At 47.5% G+C, this 7,963-nt stretch overlaps 1 long non-coding RNA gene across 1 annotated transcript; it reads left to right on the top strand.

Annotated features, from left to right (window-relative positions):
• The first annotated feature begins 4,645 nt into the window (after window positions 1-4,645).
• Window positions 4,646-7,361, top strand: LOC136508962 (uncharacterized). The gene is made up of 3 exons (XR_010772162.1): window positions 4,646-5,143; window positions 5,249-5,338; window positions 6,973-7,361. It is a non-coding gene; the product is annotated as an uncharacterized lncRNA (long non-coding RNA).
• The last annotated feature ends 602 nt before the right edge of the window (window positions 7,362-7,963 follow it).

Genomic DNA, 7,963 nt, shown 5'->3' with positions numbered 1-7,963 from the left:
CTATGGCGTGGAGATTGTTCCTCTAGGTTCTAGCCTCCAGCTCTAGCACATTGAACTTTGCCTTTGCCCACTGACGGTAGTCTACAGGCATCACAAGGGTTCGTCAAGCGAAGAAATTACTCTAGCAGTAACTCCGACCACGAAGTACTCACCTTTTAGCTCCTCGGCCAGCTTCTCTGCCCACCTAGCCTTCTTCTTCTCCTCCTCCTAGAGTTGACCGATGACTTGGCACAACTGGCCGAGCTCTGCATCTTGCTCTACAAGCATAACGGTCATCAGCAACAATAAGACTTCAGCAATGCAAAGCAAAATTGTCGATCCGCCATACCTTTTCTCTGCTCAGAGACGTTTCTCAACTACTTGGATTTGCGCTCTAGCTGCTCAGAAACACTCATCAGCTGCTCAAAGATAGTGGCTAGCTGCTCAGACCTACCCCATAACTGCTCGGACATGGTCGCCAGCTGCTCGGATAAAGCCCTCTTCTGGTACTCTAGGTCCTTGGTGTTGGACTCAACAAGATCCCTCTCGCGCTGGGCCCTCTAGACATTTTTCTCCATAAGCTTCACCGCATCCTTCAGTTTTTCATTCTCCTCGGTGAGGGGCTCCATCCTCTTGATCAGCTGGCACCGTTGTTCGGCAGTTCGTGCTATGCCCTGCAAAAGCAAAATGATTAAGAAGAGCTCCAATATCCAACGACATAGACAGACATTGCCAACGCGATACTAACCTTGATCTGCTTCATCGCCGTGGCAAGGGTAGACTCTAGCCTCCTGACTTCCCTGGTGGTGTCCTCCTCTTCAACCACCACAACTTCGTCGCCCCGCTTGTGGAGGATCCGGACGGCTTGAGGGTGAGCTTCCTCACACTCAATCTCTACCACTTTGTCCTCCTCTATAGCTGGGGGCACCACCAGGGGGCTCGGTGGCCACACAGCATGTCCGACCATGCCCTCCAACGCCTTAGGGAGCGTTGTTTGCTCCTCTAGCACCACCGGCTTCTCCGCTGTAGACTTCGGCACGGCATTGGCAACTCCAGCTTTCGCCTCTGAAGACCCGACGACTACCACCATTGCCCCGGGCACCACAGTTGGCTCGTCCGCCATCGACGCCAACTGTTCTACGCTGCCAAGTTCATCAGCAGTGTCGGTTGATTCCTCCGTAGGCCGTCGAGCACCCAGGGACTCTAGGACGGGGTCTGTCGGCATTGCTTTTGTGCTGGAACCAACCCCCAACTGCTTGCTGGTCTGGATAGACAAATTCAAATCCTCCATATGCCTCGCTCTACATCAGATTAGCTCATCAATCTCCAAAAGAGATAAGGATACAATAGAAAAATAAGTCCAAGGCAAGGATACTTACATGTCGGCCTCCTAGTACACTTTCCTGAACCAACGCTGCATAACCAAGCCCCTAGGCACGGCCCTGGGGTCGACTCGCGCACCCTGGGGTGGAGGTCTCACGGTCTTCGCCGTCGACATATCCTCCACCTATCGCTCTGGGACTCCCTTAACTTGCTACTCGGGGACTCCCTTCGCCTACTGCTCAAGGACTCCCTCCCCTCCCTTCGTTTGCACCTCTGCGCGTGTGTTGTGCGGAGGCACTTAGTGCTCAGAAGAGGAGCTACTAGAGCCCTGTCGTCATTCGATCACTCAGACATCACCGCACTCTACGGCCGAGTGGTCTGGTCACCGCCAAGCGAGATGTCACTCGGCTTGTAGGGAGCGGCACCCACCGTCTTCCTCTTCTTCCAGGCTGGCTCATCTACCGCTGCCCTTCTTCCCCTGGACTTTCTTTGACACCGGGGGAGGACTCTTCGTCCGACCAGCGTTCGCGCCTTCGAACTCTGACGAGGCGCTGATGGCACCTTCCTCAGGCTGCGTTGTTGGCCGGGAATCCACTACCCTCGGCCAATCGCCCCTCGGCACATCCAAGAAGTACACCGCTCTTTCCTATGAATAGATCTTTCCATAAGTGAATCAATTCACTGCTCAGCAATGGTAAAGGATAAAAAGCATCAAGAACAAACAATTGAAATGTTTACCTGAGGAGGCGGATTCGTGCAATTAAAGGCTCTCATCTGCCCTGACACGTTGAATGAGGCATTTGGAGTGAATAGCCCTATTGTCCACTCTAGCACATCGTCCTTTTTCAGCCTTTCCGTCCTCTCCCAAGTGCCGTCGGTGTCCCTCTTGAAGTCAAAGCCCATGTGGGCCCTCTCCTTGCAGGACTTGACACGACGCACTATGAAGCTCGCCGCCATCAATCCACCATTCATACTCACACCCTTTATTAGGCCGAGGAGCTCCCTCACCTGCTCTATGTCAGCACTGCTTGGCCTCTCTGACTAGCTCCTCTGGTTCTCCGGAACATGGTCGACGTCGCAGCGAATGGCGAGATGGCTCTGCTTCGTGTAGAACCACCTAGCGTTCCACCCCTTCAGCGAGGTGTTCAGTAGTACAATGATGTACTCACTCGCCATTCTGTCGTGGAGCTAAAGATAGACACCGCTAACCACCTTGGATCCGCCGCCACGCTTCTTCTTTAGCCAGAACAGATGATGAAAGAGGTTGAAGTGGGGAAGAACTCTGAGAAATGCCTCACAGAAGTGGATAAAAATCAAGATGTGCAAGATAGTGTTTGGGTGGAGATTGCACAGTCTCACTCTCCAGAACTCCAATAGGTCCCTCAAGAAAGGATGAACAGGAAATCCTAACTCGTGTCAGAAATAATCTTCAAAAACTACTACTTCGTCAGTATGCGGCATCGGGAAGGGCTCACCGCTGGCTGGCCACCATCCGGCGGTGACACAGTCAGAAAGAACACCTACCTCCACCATCCTATTGATCTCTGCCTCCCCCATGTTGGATGGCCCCCACTCGTTGTCACGGCTGGCTCTAGCGGTCGACTTCTTCGGGTTTCCAGCTCCCTTCTTCGGTGCCATCTCTCAGATCTGGTTTGGGATTGGCGGCGGAAGCGTGTGTGAATATGGAATTGCCAGGGTTGAGGAGGAAGATGAAATGGCAAAGTGGCAAAGGTGGGAGCGTGGGGTGCAGCGGGGCAATTATAAAGCACTACCCCCACCTTTCACATTCGAGGGTTTTTGGAAAACCTCTCCACCGTTTGCGCCTCTCTGAATTCTCCAAAACAGCATGGTGGGCTGTTACCTAGGCTTTCGTGCAACTACAGCCCGTATCGCCCATTTATCGCCACAATTTGTTACTGCTCACCGAATATTCGCTGACTTCTCCGCCATCTGTTACGGCTCAGTAATTACTACTATACAACCATTGCTCCGGGTTTTTCTCCACGATTTATTTTCTCCAAGATTTCCACTTGTGGCTCGGGGACTACGTTAGCAATACGACTTGGTTCCTCACCGCACTGGGGACTTTCTTCTATTGACTGTTGTTTCTGACCCTGACACCACGTGACAACATCACCTACTGTCAGGCTCGGGGACTAAGTGGGCACACTTCACCTTGTGGTGAATGTGCTTTTCTCATCTCGGGGTTACGCTCGAGGACTGGCTGCCTACTCGGCTAGTTTTCTGCTTTTTTCTACTTTGGACTCTGGCACCACGTGACTACGTCACCTACTGTCAGGCTCGGGGACTAAGTGGGCACGCTTCACCTCGCGGTGAGTGTGTTTGATTTAATCTGGAAGACTCTGCACCTCCTGAAGTTGAAGAAGGTTATCTCCCTTTCTCGTGGTCGGACTCTAAGTGGGCAAACTTGGTCCACTGCGGGGAAATTTTCAATTTTGAACTTGAGCTCCTTGTATCCTTATGGCAAGCCTTACTTGGGATACACTGTTCGGCGATGGTTCACAGTGCTCGGCGATGGTTCACACTGCTCGGATATGGTTCACAGCTGTTCGGCGATGGTTCACACTGCTCGGCGACGGTTCACAACTGCTCGGCAACTCATCACGGTGGTCGAACCATGAGTTTAACTGCTCGGCTTTGTTCGCACCTGTTCGGACAAGCTCAAGACGGCGTTGCACAATAGATGCAAGGCGCTCGGGGACTAGCTGTGGGGGGTACAACCCCGGATACCCACGGCAGACCACATGGGCTGCGCCCCTAGGGGTGGCTCAGCCCACAAGTCGAAGCCTTGCGGAGCATGGCGCGGCTCGGCGCGTCCCGCAAGACACCAGGAAGATATCATGAAGATACTACGAGATCTATTTGGATACGTAGGATCCCAAGATTCCTGTAATCAGTTATTACTTTCCGGTTATCTCCCAGATTTAACCGACTTGTAACTCTACCCCTGGACTATATAAGGCGAGCAGGGACCCCTCCCAACACACGCAATATCATACGATAGCCAATACAATCCAACAGACCATAGGAGTAGGGTATTATATCACGCTGACGGCCCGAACCTGTATAACTCTTGTGTCTCTATTACTTTCTTGTTCTCGATTACACGCATCTCTACCGATCAATCTACCTTCAAGAGATATATCTCGGAGGACTGCCGACGATATTCTGCCACAACGTCTCATCATATGCCACCCGTGCAATAGATATAAATGGAAAGAATTGATTCACCTCGCCTGCATGCATCGCTAGGCCGGGCAGTCCAACACATGATGAGCAAGAAAAAAAAGAAAAGGAGCCAGCGAGAAAAAGCAAAGGCCGCCAATCACCTCGCCTGCATTCGCGATAACTAGGCCGCCAATCATGCGACACCGATTGCGTCGTCCCCCGGCACAAATCGCCTCCCTCCCGCAGGGTGCCCCTGGCCTCCCTCCCCCTCCATTGGCGCTTGCTCGCATGCTGGGACGTCGACCTCCACCATCAGGTCTCCCACTCTCCCTACAACCAGCAACCGCCACCCGTTTGTCCCACAACATCCACGCTGCCCCACTCCTCACCGATGCGCTTCAAGAACGCCCTGTCGTCGGCGGTCGTGGATATTGACCTCCAACACCAGACACCGCCGCCCGCTTCTCATCGTCTTGAGCAGGTCGGGGCGTCGCCGCTCAGCTACAAGAGTTTGGGGGAGGTGGTCAGGTGGAGCTGCGGCTGGTGGCAAGGGCTGCCTACCAAATCTAGCAGGACTCAGATCCAATCGGGGCTGGCCCATCTTGTGTACGTCGTTCATCCGCCTGTCTCCATGATATCATCGTCTCTGCAGGTAACGTGTTTGATGAAATCCCCCCTGAGTTTTTTTTGTGTGTCTAAAATCTGATTTTCAGCCTCATGCTTCCTGTGCACTGAACTTGATTTTCTATGAATGCAGCATCGCCCCGTCTAAGCTCAATCCTCCATGGCTTAAGTAGCTCTTGGGAGCATGCTGCTGGGATCGGGAGCATCATTCTGTTCAGCACCTGTAAGTCTCGTTTGTAGAACTCATATTCCAAATCCTGCACATTTACATGGTATTATTGTATGGATGGGTTGTAGATGCATGCTAAGCAGAGATTCATGTGTGCGACATGCTTTGGAATTAAGATTGTATTATCCCATGTGCTTTGGATTCAGCTATGACTAACACATTGAAAACTCATCTAAAAGTTGCAGGGTTTGGTTCAGTAAACAAATGATAGATAGAGATAAAAAAAAGAAGCACTTATGTAGTTTTTCATGTCCACGCCCCGAGATTGAAGTAGTCTTTTTTATATACAAATTACAAATTGATGATTTTTATTTGTGAAGATGAATACCTGCTCAGACTGCTTGCTTTTCTTTGGAGATGAAAATATTTTGGTTTGCATCATTTTTCCATTTTCACATTAGAAGATTTAGTGGTACAATTTGGGTTCACCTACCATTAAAAAAGAGCTTTGGTCCGCTATCTGATACATAAATTCTATTCGCTCGTCACAAATTTGTAAATCGACCTACTGCTGCAGGCTAATAACTCTCCTGCGTGTGAGGATAGATGATTTATTAATTTTTCAGTTACTCAGAAATCATAAAGTCAGATATTGCAGTAATTTTTGAATAAATAAACCATATATATAGATTGAATCATTTCAAAAACAGTTTGAATACTCAGGATGTCACTTAAGTAAATTAAGAAAGCAATTGAACTATCCTTACGATTAGGTACTAAGCACTTAGATGGCATATGTAGTCTGTGCTTCTCTAATACGGAAATGGAGAGGGACACTCCTTTAATTTTGTCAATCTTGTATTTTTGCTAGAGCACAGAAGGCTTCAAGTTTTTTATACCAGTTTTAGAGATTGACACCATTCTTCACTTCCCATATTGTCCAAGTTCTAGAGTTCATTGGGAAGAAAGAAAACCTGCATCTTCCACCTGGATTTGTTGCTCGTATCGTAGCACAATCAAACCATAATCTTAGAGATGGCAATACAGTTTTATGACACTTGCAAAGTGCAACAGTAAGCTTTTGTGCTTATTTGTTATCCAGTGTTTTACTGATTTGCCACACCTCCACTTTTGACAGTTATGTTAATCTTTCTCTATGGGCAACACTGCTGTCATATTATTTTTTCTTTGGCTTTCAGATACCCATTTACATCAAATCAAGTGCTCACTCCTCTTGATTGGGAGCAATATTATTTATGTGTCTAAAATAGCAACTGATATGTAATACTCAAAAAACAAAGGCCTAAAAGGTTCGAACTCTGTTGGATGAAGTACTTCGCTTATCTGTTGGCATATTTCAGAAACACTTCTAATTTATCAAGTATTCAGTCTCTCTGTATCATGCATCCTCTGCTAAATCAATCAAGATCCGAATTCAATGTGATTAGCACTCTTTATCTCTGCATGCTATTAGCCAAATGGTATGCTGAAGCTTATCTGCAATTATTGGTTGTGATACAATCCAACAACCTCTGGTTCAGGTGAAATCTGAGAGTATGGTTAGCCTTGTTAATATCAACCGTACTCTGTACATCCATGTGATAAAAAAACTAGGCGATATTGACTCTATCAAGCCTATCATTAAGTTTGTACTGAAACTCACACACAGTTGTCCATGCTCTGAAAAGGGCTAGCGCCATTTGCAGATAACTGTCCTGGCTCTCACTCGTCTGTACTCGGATGATCATTGGAGATTTCAAGAGCACCTTTTGCCAGATTGTGTGACGCGTCCCAGCTCTCGCTCGTCTGTACCCGGATGAACATTGGAGATTTCAAGAGCACCTCTCTAAGAGATGGGTGGAAAGTAATGTGACGGGTCAATCCAAATATGTAACTCGAGTCTTTTGTCAAAGCTTCATAGTGAGTTCTCTTTATTGATTATTTGATCATTTCCTATCCTGCCTTGCCAATTCTTAGTCATTCAAACTTTCAGGAGACATAACCAATGCTTACGTCTTCAATGTGTTATTGCTTTGTATCTAATAATTTGCAATAATTGTACATCTTTGATGTGTTATTGCTTTATATCTACTAATTTGCAATAATTGTGCATACCTGGTCTCGGTGTTCGAACTTTCATACAACACAGAAATAATTTTACACTTACTTTTTTTCTTTAGTTCCACTGCTTGCAGTGGTTTGAACTTCGAAACCTCTGTTTGATAGCCTGAGTTGATGCAAAAAAGCAAGAAAGAGCTAAAAGGATGAAAGAAAAGAAAGTCAATGGAGGCGCTTGTCCACATGGCGAGTTCGATGATGGATGAACCAGGCCTTGAGATCAAACGCTCAAGGGCAATCGAGCGTCCTCTGCGCGTGCCCAGTCCGTCATCGTGGACAGAATGTCTGCGCCGCGTAGCTTCTTGTGTGGCATGGTTGTTAGCAGGGTTTTCAATTTCGGTATTGCAAAAATTTCGTCTACCACTGAAACTACCGAATTTCGCGAAATTCGGTCAAAATTTCGGCGAAATTTTTTTAGAGACTAGCACATGAAGTATGTTTTTTCTAAAAAAACATTTAAATCTAAACAAATATTAGTATGATTTATGACTATACATCTATTGAATACAAAAATATGCAATATAAACAATAAAAAATTGAGTCTAAAGTTATATAACACAT

Source organism: Miscanthus floridulus, chromosome 15 (assembly GCF_019320115.1).
Source record: "Miscanthus floridulus cultivar M001 chromosome 15, ASM1932011v1, whole genome shotgun sequence".
NCBI classification, from domain to species: domain Eukaryota; kingdom Viridiplantae; phylum Streptophyta; class Magnoliopsida; order Poales; family Poaceae; genus Miscanthus; species Miscanthus floridulus.
The sequence above is the reverse complement of the archived record's forward strand: the minus strand, read 5'-3'. Positions and strand labels throughout refer to the sequence as shown.